The 12469-nt window shown below is 40.7% G+C and overlaps 1 protein-coding gene across 2 annotated transcripts in view; it reads right to left on the minus strand.

Annotated features, from left to right (window-relative positions):
* cacna1c (calcium channel, voltage-dependent, L type, alpha 1C subunit) overlaps window positions 1–12469 on the minus strand; it is a 669326-nt gene that overhangs the window by 256579 nt on the left and 400278 nt on the right. The window lies entirely within an intron of this gene.

Raw genomic sequence — 12469 nt, forward strand, 5'->3', positions numbered from 1 at the left:
TCAGGAACTAAAGTGAGTATGAACAAAATTGCAATGTCTAAACAGAAACCTGCTTGGCTGAACAAATTGTGTTACTCTTGTGGCAAGGGCCAGATGACTACAGGTTTAAAAGTGAAACTTGCAGAAAATGCAACAAAGTAGGACACAGACAGAGAATATATCAGGGAGACAAAAATAAATGGACTACACAGGGAAGAGAAAAAAGTTAAAAAGTCAAGTTACAGTTTCAAACAGAGCTCAAATCTGCATGCCATTGATGAAAAGTCTGATAATTATGAGAGTAACACAGGAATAAGTAGCCTAAAGATGTACAACGTGATAACTAACAAGAAACAAGCACTAGTGTCCATTTGCAATCTGTAGAAGGGTGTTCCACTAATGGAGGAAGCACAAATGTAGAGATGGACACTTTTTCTTGGAGGGCACAACGAGAAGATAGAATTCAAGAGGACAACTAATCATGGAAATGCTGATGGATAGTCCCATATGTCCTTGGAAAAGGAAATACCTGAAAAATTTGCAAAAGAGAACGTTTCTCTTGGCATATGCATTCTCCTTAATGCAAATCAAAAGTCTCCCTATTATGGCAGAGATGATCCAAAGAGAAACCAGAAAAGACCACCCAGAATGACTGGAATATGCAGCAGAAATCCTAGTTTCCCATTTTTACCAGTGCCAGGGTGAGCTTGGCCTTGACGTGGTTGCCTTATGTGGGGATCGAGAGTTGTACCATCCAAGCCGAGAGCCAAAGTGTTGGATGTGCTACGTGCCAGTCATCTAGGCATTGGTTTGAAGCTTTGTCTGGTGGCTTGGGATAGATCAGCAGACTGAGCAGCTCACTATGCACCGTTTGGAAGGCCAACACCCGCAGAAGATACCAGGAATGGTGTCGCTCTGTCCCTGGGAATAGCCTGCATTGCCCTGGCAGAGGATTCGTGGATTTTGCCGGATCATCCACAGGCATAAATTTCTTTGTAGCAGCGGATGCAGTGACGAAGTGGCCAGAAGTGTTCCAAATAACCTCCACCACAGCCTCGCACACTGTTGAGAAGCCTCTTCTCAAGGACTGTTGTTGCAGAACATTTAGTCCATGACAATGGACCACAGTTTGCTGTGGAACAGTTTCAGTTATTCCTGAACATGAATGGAATAAGACATATTACATCTGCACCATACCACCCAGCTGCAAATAGCTTAGCACAAAGTTTTGTCCAGAGTCTAAAGAACTCACTGTGAGCAATGTCAGCAGAACACATTACACTGACACTGAATCGGAAACCTGCTAAACTCCTCCTTGCATATCACAATGTAGTATATTCCCCAACCAATAACTCACCAGCTATGCTGTTTCTCGGTCTTCCCTTGTGCTCATGCCTGAATCTGCTCAAACCCAATCCCAGAAGCAGTATGCAGGATGAACAGTTGGGACAAACTGATGGCTTCTCAAAAAAGGAGGTTCAATATTTCACTCCTGGACAAGCAGGCCTGGCAAGGCACTACAGAGGTGATCAAAAGTGGGTATTTGGAAAGCTTAACCACAGAACTGGACCACTGTCATGCACTGTGGAGGCTGTGTCTGATGTCATCTGGAGACAACACATCAATCAGTTGAGGAGATCAGAGTCAATTTTTAGAGAAGAAAGGTGTCCAGAGCTGTCAGAACCACTTCCTGCAGTCCCAGAGTCACCTTCTACAACCACCATGGAGGAGGAGCCAGAACCTGAGATTGTTTCACAGCCACAAGTCTCACCTGCCAAGTAATGTGACCCGTCCCACACCCCACTCCCGGTCAGGAAAGACAGTATCCCACTAGAGTAAGAAAACCTCTGCAGCAATGAAAACTTTAGACCTGAATGGGACAATTTAAAATTTACAATGCTGTTGATATCTATATAGTAGTTGTATTATATAGTATATTGTAATATTTGAGTAATATTGTAAATATGTTCTTTGATAAAGCATTCTTTGTTGTTTGCATAATTCATTATGGGTTATATGTAAAACTACGTGAACGGTATGTCATTTCACCACCAAGTTATATGTGCATGCCTCACTGAAAGTAAAACTAAACATACGTGAGTTTTCCCTGGCTCCTGTGTTTTTCTTTCAATTACTTTTGTGTTTTGGACTTACAAAGCATAACACAAAGGACAACTTTTCACTCGCAGGGCAGTAGGTATATGAAACAAGCTGTGAGAGGCAGCTGTAGTGGTGGGCATCATTACAATGTTTAAATGACATTTAGACAGGTAACTGGTTTGGAAATGTTCAGCAGGATATGGGCCAAACTCAACAAAATGGGGCTAGCCAAAGTCATTGTTATGTGCCTATAGCCCTTGGTCTCTATGTTTTGAAAATTTGATGCTGAAGTTCTAAAGTTCAAAATTCAAAGTAAATTTATTGTCAAAGCACATATATGTCACAGTAAATACAAGAAACACAGTAGCATCAATAAAGGACCATATCCAGCAGGGTGGACAACAACCTGTGCAAATATAAAAAGAGAAAAAAAAGTAATGATGATAATAATAATAAATAAATAAACTATAAAATTGAGAACATGAGATGTAGAGTCCTTGAGAGTGAGTCCAGTTCAGTGAAAGGGGTGAGTGAAGTTGAGTGAAGTTATCCCCTCTGGTTCAAGAGTCTGATGGCTGAGGGGGTAATAGCTGTTCCTGGACCTGGTGGTGTGAGTCCTGAGGCTGATGTACCTTCTTCCTGATGGCAGCAGCGAGATGAGAGCATGGTGGCCTGGATGGTGCGAGTCCTTGATGATGGATGCTGCTTTCCTGTGACAGCATTCTGTGCAGAAATGCTTAATGGTAGGGAGGGCTTTACTGGTAATGGACTGGGCCGTATGCACTGCTTTTTGTACGCTTTTCCATACAAGGTCATCGGCATTTCCATACTAAGCTATGATGCAATCAGTTAATGTACTCTTCACCACAAATCTATAAAAGTCTGTCAAAGTTTTAGATGACATGCCAAATCTTTACAAACTTTTAAGAAAGTAGAGGTGCTGCCATGCTTTCTTTGTGACGGTACTTACGCGCCTGACCTGAGACAAGTTCTCTGAAATGATAACACAAAGGAACTTAAAGTTGCTGACTCTCTCCACCTCTGATCCCCCAATGTGGACTGGCTTATGGATCTCTGGTTTCCACCTCCTGAAGTCAATAATCATCTCCTTGGTCTTGCCGACATTGATTGAGAGATTGTTGTTGGGGCACCACTCAGCCAGATTCTCAAACTCCTTCCCATATGCTGATTTATCCCCACCCTTCTTTCAACTAATGACAGTGGGGTCATCAGCAAACAATCATAAGAACAAAGCAAGTACAGCAGTGGGGGGACGTGTTGGGGGCTAAACACACAGTCTTGTGGTGCATCTGTTCTGAGGGAGATACCTCTTAATGCACAGCTCTTTGTCAATCTGGATGACAACATCAGCACAACAAAATTTCTCACCAAGGACCCAAGCTCAATACTTAAACTGACACACTTCAAAGGAGACTTTCCCAGAGGATGGTGGTGTGTTTCAGGAACTCCCTGCCCAAAAGGGTAGTAGAACCAGAAACTCTAGGACATGTATTTCAAGAGTTGTCGCCCGCAGGGTCTAGAATGAGGTGGTATTAGTCTTGGAAAGCTCTTGTGCCACCATTATAGATGCATAATTTTCTTCTGAGGCATAAATATTCACAATTTTAGGAAGTCTAGTCAATCCATTTATCATACTTGAAGCAGTTTTTTAAACTCATCAAATATTCTCAATGAATATTCAAATATTCTAAGATCTACCATTCAATGTTGCTTGTAGTCTATTCAGAAGGAAAACTCTCAGATACAGAGGGTCATCTTGGTTGCTTTTCATATCTTTTCATATTGGGCAATGGACCATTTCTGCTGTGATTTGGCTCATTATTTCAATACCTGATGCACAAGCACAACATAGGTATCGCAGCCATTGATATCACGACTGCAAGAACTCTAATATTCGTTATAAAATAAGTGAATCAAAACAGTTGCACAGAGAAGCAGGAACAAGATAAACAGTAAAGGCAGAGAAAGAAGAACAGGGATAAGCTAGATACCTTATTCTATCTAGACTATCCATGAAAAATATCTTTAAAATATATATTCATTATCGCAGCTCTATTTTCCTATTCACCCGACAATCTCAAAGCTTCCCTTCCCTCTACCACTGACCAGAGCAGCACCTACTTGGCCATAATACGATAAGTAAAAGCTAATGCAAAATTACCATTTCAAACCAAATTCAACAAGGCAACCCATGGCAAGTATCATACAAAGGTCAAATGATTATCCTAATGCACTCCCTTAGGAGCTGTACAATGTTCATATTCCTACATGATGTTAAAGCAATTGCTGCAGTACGGTTGGTATTAAGTTTCTAATCGTCAGTGAGTATGATGGAAGATGGGCTAAGGTGTCATCAGGCAGAGAAGACAGTGCCTTCCATCATCTTTACATGGTCAGCAGTAGTCCAAGCAACTTGGTTGATAAACAACTTGAAGGACTAGCAAAATAAACAGTCTGGTGTGGCTCCTCAGGGAGGGAGAACTCCAGTTGCTCTGCAGAGGAGAGGCAAGAAAGAGTGCTGGGAAGTAGTTCAGGTGATCTCACAATCATGCTTCATTACTTGAGAATGCATGAAATCTGTGATGTATGATGACTTGTACAAAACAACCAAATTTGCCTCATGATATCCTCAGGGCTTGACTCCTGACACTAACCTATGTAGCTCTTTACACTTCTGCCACTTTAATCATTTTTTTGAAGGCCTCCTGTGCTCATGTCTCTGTTCCTCCAGTGCAGCACTGGAACATGCTGGAACCTAGTATCTCCTATATTGTCCCAGTTTTCACTTCTGTCAGGTCAGCTTCAAACATGACTGCAGTACCTTTCTCAGCCGTAATACTAGCCTCTAACAATACTGATCAAAAACATGCGTTTAAACAACACAGAGATGCAAGAGAGACTGCAAATGCTGGAAATCTGGAACAACACTCGAAATGCTGAAAGAACTCAAGTGGCCTGGCAGCATCTGTGGAGGAAAATCAACAGTCAACGTTACAGGCGAGATCCTTCATCAGGACTGTAAAGAAACAGGGGAGATAGCCAGTATAAAAAGGTGGAAGTGGAGTATGACCTGAGAGGTAAAAAGTAGATCTGGGTGAAAGGGGGATGCAGATGAGGGAGGGGGAAAGTGGAATGGTGTAAGAAGCTGGGAGATGATAGGTGAAAGTGACAAAGGGCTGAAGAAGATGGAATCTGTAAGGAGAGTGGATCAAGAAATAAAGGGAAGGAGATGAGGAGGGGAACCAGAGGGAGGAAGGTATAGCTGATGAGCAGATGGGAGTGTGTGAGAGGGGAAAGGGAAGGCTCAGTGGGACAGTGAGATATGGAAAAATAGGAGAATGGGGGAGCATGGTTATTGGAAGGTAGAGAAATCCATGTTCATGCCATTAGGTTGGGGACTACCAAGCCAAAATATGAGGTGCTTTTCCTCTAATCTGCATCTAGCCTCAATTTGGCAGTCAGAGGAAGCTGGGGACAGACATGCCGGCGTGGAAATGGGAAGTTGAATTAAAATGGCTGACCGCTAGGGATCCGGGCTGTAATAGCGGATGGAATGGAGGCACTTGATGAAACAATGAGCACACTGGGGCACCGGATGTAATAAATGGCACTGATGGATTCGAATATGAAGGACTGCCTCACGTGGAAGGGCTTGAACTAAATAAGGAATATAACCAAAACAAATGCATAAAAGGTTCACTGCTATACACTGCAGACAAAGGCTATATGGGAGTTAAGTAGGCTAGAAACTTGCTCACGTAACTCCAAACTAAAAAGGCCACCGTCAAGTTGAAAACTGGGTTAACTTGGATCACATGCATTCTGTAGTTCTCTCCCGAGAGATATCAGCAGAGGTCTGAGGGACAAAATGCAGCTGAAGTCTGACACACAACAATTAGCTTGTGAGATTTTAAATATCACTGGTCTAAAAATTGTTTTCAAGATTACCATTAGAACTTGACAGCACTCTTTTTTCATTTTGTGAAGGTGACCCGATCTTAATTATAACCTTACATGTATGCCTTGCCTGTTTCATCTACCGAGGTCAGTGTCACAGTCACTTTAGGCTTCCTACCTTCTTGATCATTTCAACTGCAGTTGTGATCTCTGCCTCATCTCTCAGTTCGAACCCTACTGTTGTATTAGGAAGGTTATACAAACTCCTTAATCAGGAATAAAAGACTTTATCTAGTTTTCTTTCAGCCTACAGGTGCAAGCAGAGTGGACGTGCTATTTGCTGTGCATCTGGAGTGGGCTATTAGTGATGGGTTAGCTAACACTCTGGTATCTTTACCGTCACCTTTAATGAGATTATTTCAGATTAGATTTTATTTAGAAAATTAAATTTCCCAGCCCCATTGATGGGATTTATTTTTGTGTTCCTCCAGTAAATTAGCCATGACGTTACCTTTTTTGGAAGTAGTTAAAGATAAAAATATGTATTCACTATTACAAACGTTGGTAATATTGTGTGTGTAACACTACAAATTAAGTACAAATTTCTAGACAAGTATTCTTACATATATTACAGATGGAAATATGAACTGCTTTTTAAGTAGGGTTCTTTTCGACAGTTCAATTTATTCAACTGAATTTATGAAATATGATTTTATTAAATCTTAGTATATTTTGTGGTTTCATTTTCACAGAACACATTTAGCACTATGTTTTACAAACATGTTTTCATCAATTTTTGTAACTTTTCTGAAATGTAATAGTGGCTCTATTTTTTAAACATAAAAGAAATTAGTTTATTGCCCAGTAAGACACCAGTCAAATGAATATGCAAAACATTTACAAGTCTTCAGAAAGACATAGGTAGTGAACATCAGATGATTGTAGCAATTTCAGGAGAATGCTAGTTCAAGTATGTTTTGTCTCCATTACTCTTTCAGGTCGTATGTTACAAAATCTCATCAATGTAACTGAACTTCTTTCCTTAATCCCCTTCGACCTTAAAGCTATCCCCAACTAGGGAATAACCTATTTTGGAATCTCAGTAATCCATTAAATAGACTTGTAAGCTCCTTTGTTATAAAGAAGCAGCACATCTTTTCCTATAACTGAACCTAAGTTGCCTGACAGCTGAACTCCAACTTAGCCTCCTTAAAATTGCATTGCATTATCTTCTCCTGTAATACATGTGGCAAAATTTCTTTTATTACCCATGGAAAATTGCAAAATACAACTATAAGGTAAATAGACGCAAAAGTATTGCCACATATGATATTTCATAGAGTCATTGTTAGGTAACATAGAAACAGGTTCTTCAGCTTAATGGGTTTATGTTGACCTAGATGTTATTCTAGACCAAGCTGGTCTCATTACCCATAACCTTCCGAACATTTCCTGTTCAACCATACTTTAAAAGTTGCTATTGTACCTGCCTTAACCATTTGCTCTGGCAGCTGATTCCATATGGCTACCACCTTTTGTGTAATAAAAAATTTGTTGCTCAAGTTCCGCTTAAATCTTTACCATCTCATCTTAAACTTAGGCCCTCTAGTTCTTGACTATGCAGTTCTGGGGAAAAAGACTTTGTGTGTTCACCCTGTCTTTAGCTCCTCATGATTTAATACACCACAGGAAAATCGCCTCTCACTCTCATATACTTTAAGAAATAAAGTCATAGCCTGTCAAATATCTCCCTATAACTCAGTCCCTCAAGTCCTGACAGCATCTTTACTACACTCTTTCCAGTTAATTAATACCTTTACTACAGCAGGGCGGCCAAAATTGAACACAGTAGTCCAAGTGCTGCCCCACCAACATCCGGTACAATGTCACCATGACCTCCCCACTATAACTAAGTTTGAATCTAAGGTTCAGGCAATGATATCCATCATACAGGAATCAATCATACCACTTATATTAAATAAGAAGCACAAAATGCTGTACCAGTCAGGAGATCAGGCAGCATCTGTGGAGAAAAAGCAAAGTTAACCCTCGGCTTCTGTTAATAAAAATTATATTTTGGAGGAAAGGAAAAGTAATATTTGGTGTGGCATGATATCAGAAACCCAGAGTTTGTTTCAAAAGTCTCACAGAAGATACATTGTGCAATTCTACAAAGCCATTCTGTTGCTTAATAATGTCAATTTGAAGCCCTGAGCACTATAAAGGGATGAGAACAATCTTGTGATAACTTTGTAACAGATCAGATTCGGCAGTGAACTCTCTAGTAGTCACTTATATAGGTTATTTTGTGGTTGCTTGCATGGACAATGATGTAATCTATCAGTTGCTAGTTGATGTAGGGGACGCTACCACTAGGTCTTGTTCTTGACCCTCTGAATAAACAGGTTGTTAGTTGTTACAAAACTGGTTCAAATTTTGTTAGAATAAAGTCATGAGACTTTTTACATATTAATGGAACAAGAAATATGGGGTTCATACATTATAGTGACCCTGAGTAAATGAACAACTCTAATCTCAATGAATGGCAAATTTAAGCAAATGGACTCCCTCTGCTTTTATATTTTGTTGTGGTTGAGTGCAATCGAGCTGTTGTCGACTCATAGAAACCCTATGGATAGTGTAGTTGTCCGCTGGGGTTTTTGCGGCAAGATATGGAAGTAGACTGCCAGGCCTTTCTTCTGTGCAGATACTGGGCTACCCAAGTTTGGGACCCATCCAGATTCAAACTCTAGACCATCCGCCTCAAAGTCCAGTGTTAATGCCACTACACCATCAGCTGGTGTAAAAACAGAAATGCCACTTCTTTACAGCAAAAGGCACCTTCATGAATATGCACATGTAACGCCCTGGTTAAGATTTTTACTGCTGTGCTGTGAGTATTTCATTTTAGCAGTTCTATAAGAGCAGTCTGTTCTGCTTTCAACTCGTTTGGGTTTGAGCTAAGATAAGAGGCTTGTAAGAGGGATGTGCTGTCAGCCAATCAGGAGAGTAGAATTGGGAGAAGGTTCTGGAGAACACTGGGTCTTTGTTCTTTGTTCTTTGTTAGCGGGAGCTGGGAGGAGACAGGGGGAAAAGATGGCTGAGGATGCTGTCCCTTTTGCTTTGTGCAGCTGGCTGGCTTCAAGAAGGAAGAACCAATTCTGTGGGAGACCCGTTTGTTCGAGATGGGTTTCGAGCGATGTTCAGAAGGTGGTGTGAGCTTTCATGCAGACCGAGGGTCCAGCGAGTGAGTGACAGACAAGCTCAAGATGAGCTCCAACTTAAGTGCACATTTGACTGTTTAAAAGTAATGGGCCCTTTTTTTGTTTTTTTCTTTCATTCATTTAATAACTGTTCATTTAAATTAACATTCTTAAATATACTTTATAAATTGTATGCAGCATACGATCTGTTATTTCTTGCTGGGGGCAGCAAATCTCAACAGCATTCACACAAATCGAGGTGAGCGAGACATCCCAACCTCACGGATTTGGCGGGACCAAAGTTGTTACACATCCTAGATGTACGAAGCCAGAGAAAGGTGGGTTCATCACAGAACCCAGTGGCTGTTAGCGAGCGGCTAATGAATTGGGTTTCCAGAGACGCCCAGAAAAGTGGGTGGGGGGGGTTCACAGATATGGTCAGCCAGGGGTAAATTAAATGTATCTGGTTCTCTTGTAATAGAGGGCACCTGTAATCTACCTTATTGTGCAATGGGCATAAAATATTATGGATTGCTCCTGCTCTAGCTATAGTTTGCGTCTGCACAGAAAAGTTCGTTAATTGCAACTAACAAGGTGATCCTGATGCAGCTCTGTGGTGAAAGTTATGGCATGTAAACAAAGCCTCATAGAAATCCAGGCTAGATAACAGCAAAACATCTGTCAGGTTGCTGTTTATCGATTACTACTCTGTGTTTACTACCATCATCCCCTCACTACTGATTAATGATCTTCAAAATCTGGACCTCCTTATGCATATGTATCCTCAGCTTTCTCGGTGGGAGACTACATTCAGTGTGGATCAGTAATAACACCTTCTCACTGACATACAAGACAAGAGCACCTTAAGGATGCGTGCTTAGCCTACTTCTCTCCTCTACATTCATGGCTGTGTGGCTAGGCACAGCTCAAACACCGTCAAAATTCACCGATAACACCAAGTGCTCTCAAGTGGCAATGAGGAGGCAAGATAGATTGGCTGGTTGAGTGATGTCACAACAACAACAACCTCACACTCAGCATCAGCAAGAACAATGAAATGAATGTGGACCAGAAGGGGAAGTCGGGATAACACACACTAGTCATCACTGAGGGGGTCAGTGATGGAAAGAGTGAGCAGCTTCAAGTTCTTGGAATGATCAACATCTCAGAGGATCTGTCTGGGGCCCAGTACAAAGAAGGCATGCCAATGGCTCTACTTCATTAGGAGCTTGAGGAGATATGTCACCAAAGACTCTTGCAAAGTTCTATAGATGTACAGTGAACAGCGTCCTAACTCGTCACATCATAGCCTGATATGGTGGCTCCAATGCAGAGGACCGCAAGAGATTTTTGACTCAGTCAGTTCCATCACCGCACAGCACTCTCTGCCACTGAAAACATTTTCAAGAGGATGTGCCTCAAGAAAGTGACATCCATCATTAAAAACCCTCAGTATCCACGACATGCCCTTTCCACATTACTGTCCACAGTCCAGGGAGGAGGCATAGGAGCCTAAAGACCCACACTCAAAGTTTTAGGAACAGCTTCTTCTTTTCTGCTATCAGATTTCTGAATGGTCCATGAACACTACCTTGTTATTAGTCTATTATAAAATTTATTTATTTTTGTAACTTATAGCAATTTTTATGTTTTGCAATGTACTGGTGCTGCAAAGCTACAGATTTCATGACATTTAATATGTCAGTGACAATAAACCTGATTCTGCTTCTACTCATCCCATTGTATTTTCACTGAGATTTATACAGAAGAGCTCCTGAGTGGACCTTACTGAGCTTGGCATCCTGTTGGGTGTCATCCACAACTTATTCATTTGCCTTCAAGTGAATTGTCCTTCTCTGTCTCTTTAAATTCACCTTGCCATGCTGCTAAGAACTTTATAAAGTAGAATAGAGTTACTGCGAAAATCATGAAGACAAAATATACTCCTTTAGCTTAAACTTCTTAAATTCAATGAAGTTTAGAAGTACCAAATATTTACTGAATTGAAGCAACATCAAATGCAACTCGTTTTAATTATAGTTGACGATCTCTTCAAACAGAAGCAGAAACAGAAAATGCTGGTTAATTAATGTGAAACTGTAATGCAGTTTCCTGCTTCACAGATGCTACCTGATCTCAGTACTTTTGGCATTTTCCTTTTTGTTTTAAATTTCATACGTCTAGTATATAGTACATTCATAGTGCATTCTTTCAGATAATATCGGGTGAGGTTCTTTTCTGCTGCTTGACATATTTTGAATTTTGCGATATTAACACAATGCCTTGGCTGCATCAATGAACTCCAGCTTGTCAATGATGGAAGTAAATCAGCATCGTAACCTGACTGGCATCTTTATATATCAACTCTGTGCACTTGCAGTGGATTTAGGCTCAATGTGTTAACTCTTTACCCATTATGGCGAATGGTTTAACTCGTGCCGCAATGGTTCATATAAGTTTGGATGCCAGATTGAATGCCACCCACAGTTCTCCAACTATGGACATGATGTCATCATATTTATCACACTAGTCCACATCACTCAGAAATATGCTCATCTATTGAAATAGTAATTGCTTTATGCTACAATTGTTTTGTCCAATAAAGAATTGAAACATCCTAGACTAAAATCTCTAAGAGAAGAACAACCTTGTCATGGTTCGGAGGCTTGCGTGCCTCAGTGACCCAGAGAGATATGCTGGCTGGAGTCCGGGCTTCATGCTTTGTCTCTCGGTAGGGTCACCCATGCAAACAGGTCAAAAGGTAGAGGCCAGACTAAGAATGGTTCACCAGCTTCTGCTCAAGGCTAACTGGTAAAACAAATTGTTACAGAAACAGCAATGAAGAATCCTTCTACATCTGAGTGAGATGGTATTCCTGAGTCTCCATCTGGGGCTTACATGATTGACAATAGAGATAAACCAAGAGGAAGCTACTGACACGATAAAGGACGACTTTCAGAGATGAGGGACCTTCACTGTTGGTCTAAACGCCAGAGACGTAACAGGCAACCTGACCTGAGACTACAATCTCACTTCTGTGTTTAAACAGAGTGAGCACCTCAATACCAATAAACACTGAGAAATATTTTTCTATTATTGTGATGGAGGAAAAGTAATTATTAAATAAATATGATTTATATTAATCCAAAAAACAAAGCAGCTACAGGTATTGTATAATAGAACATTTCAAAGATGTATACAGGAAATTTAAGATATTAAAGCTGCGTAGTGTAAGTATTTATAATCACATTCAAAGCTCTATTGCTCAA

The sequence above is a fragment of the Mobula hypostoma genome, chromosome 9 (assembly GCF_963921235.1).
Source record: "Mobula hypostoma chromosome 9, sMobHyp1.1, whole genome shotgun sequence".
Classification (NCBI taxonomy): domain Eukaryota; kingdom Metazoa; phylum Chordata; class Chondrichthyes; order Myliobatiformes; family Myliobatidae; genus Mobula; species Mobula hypostoma.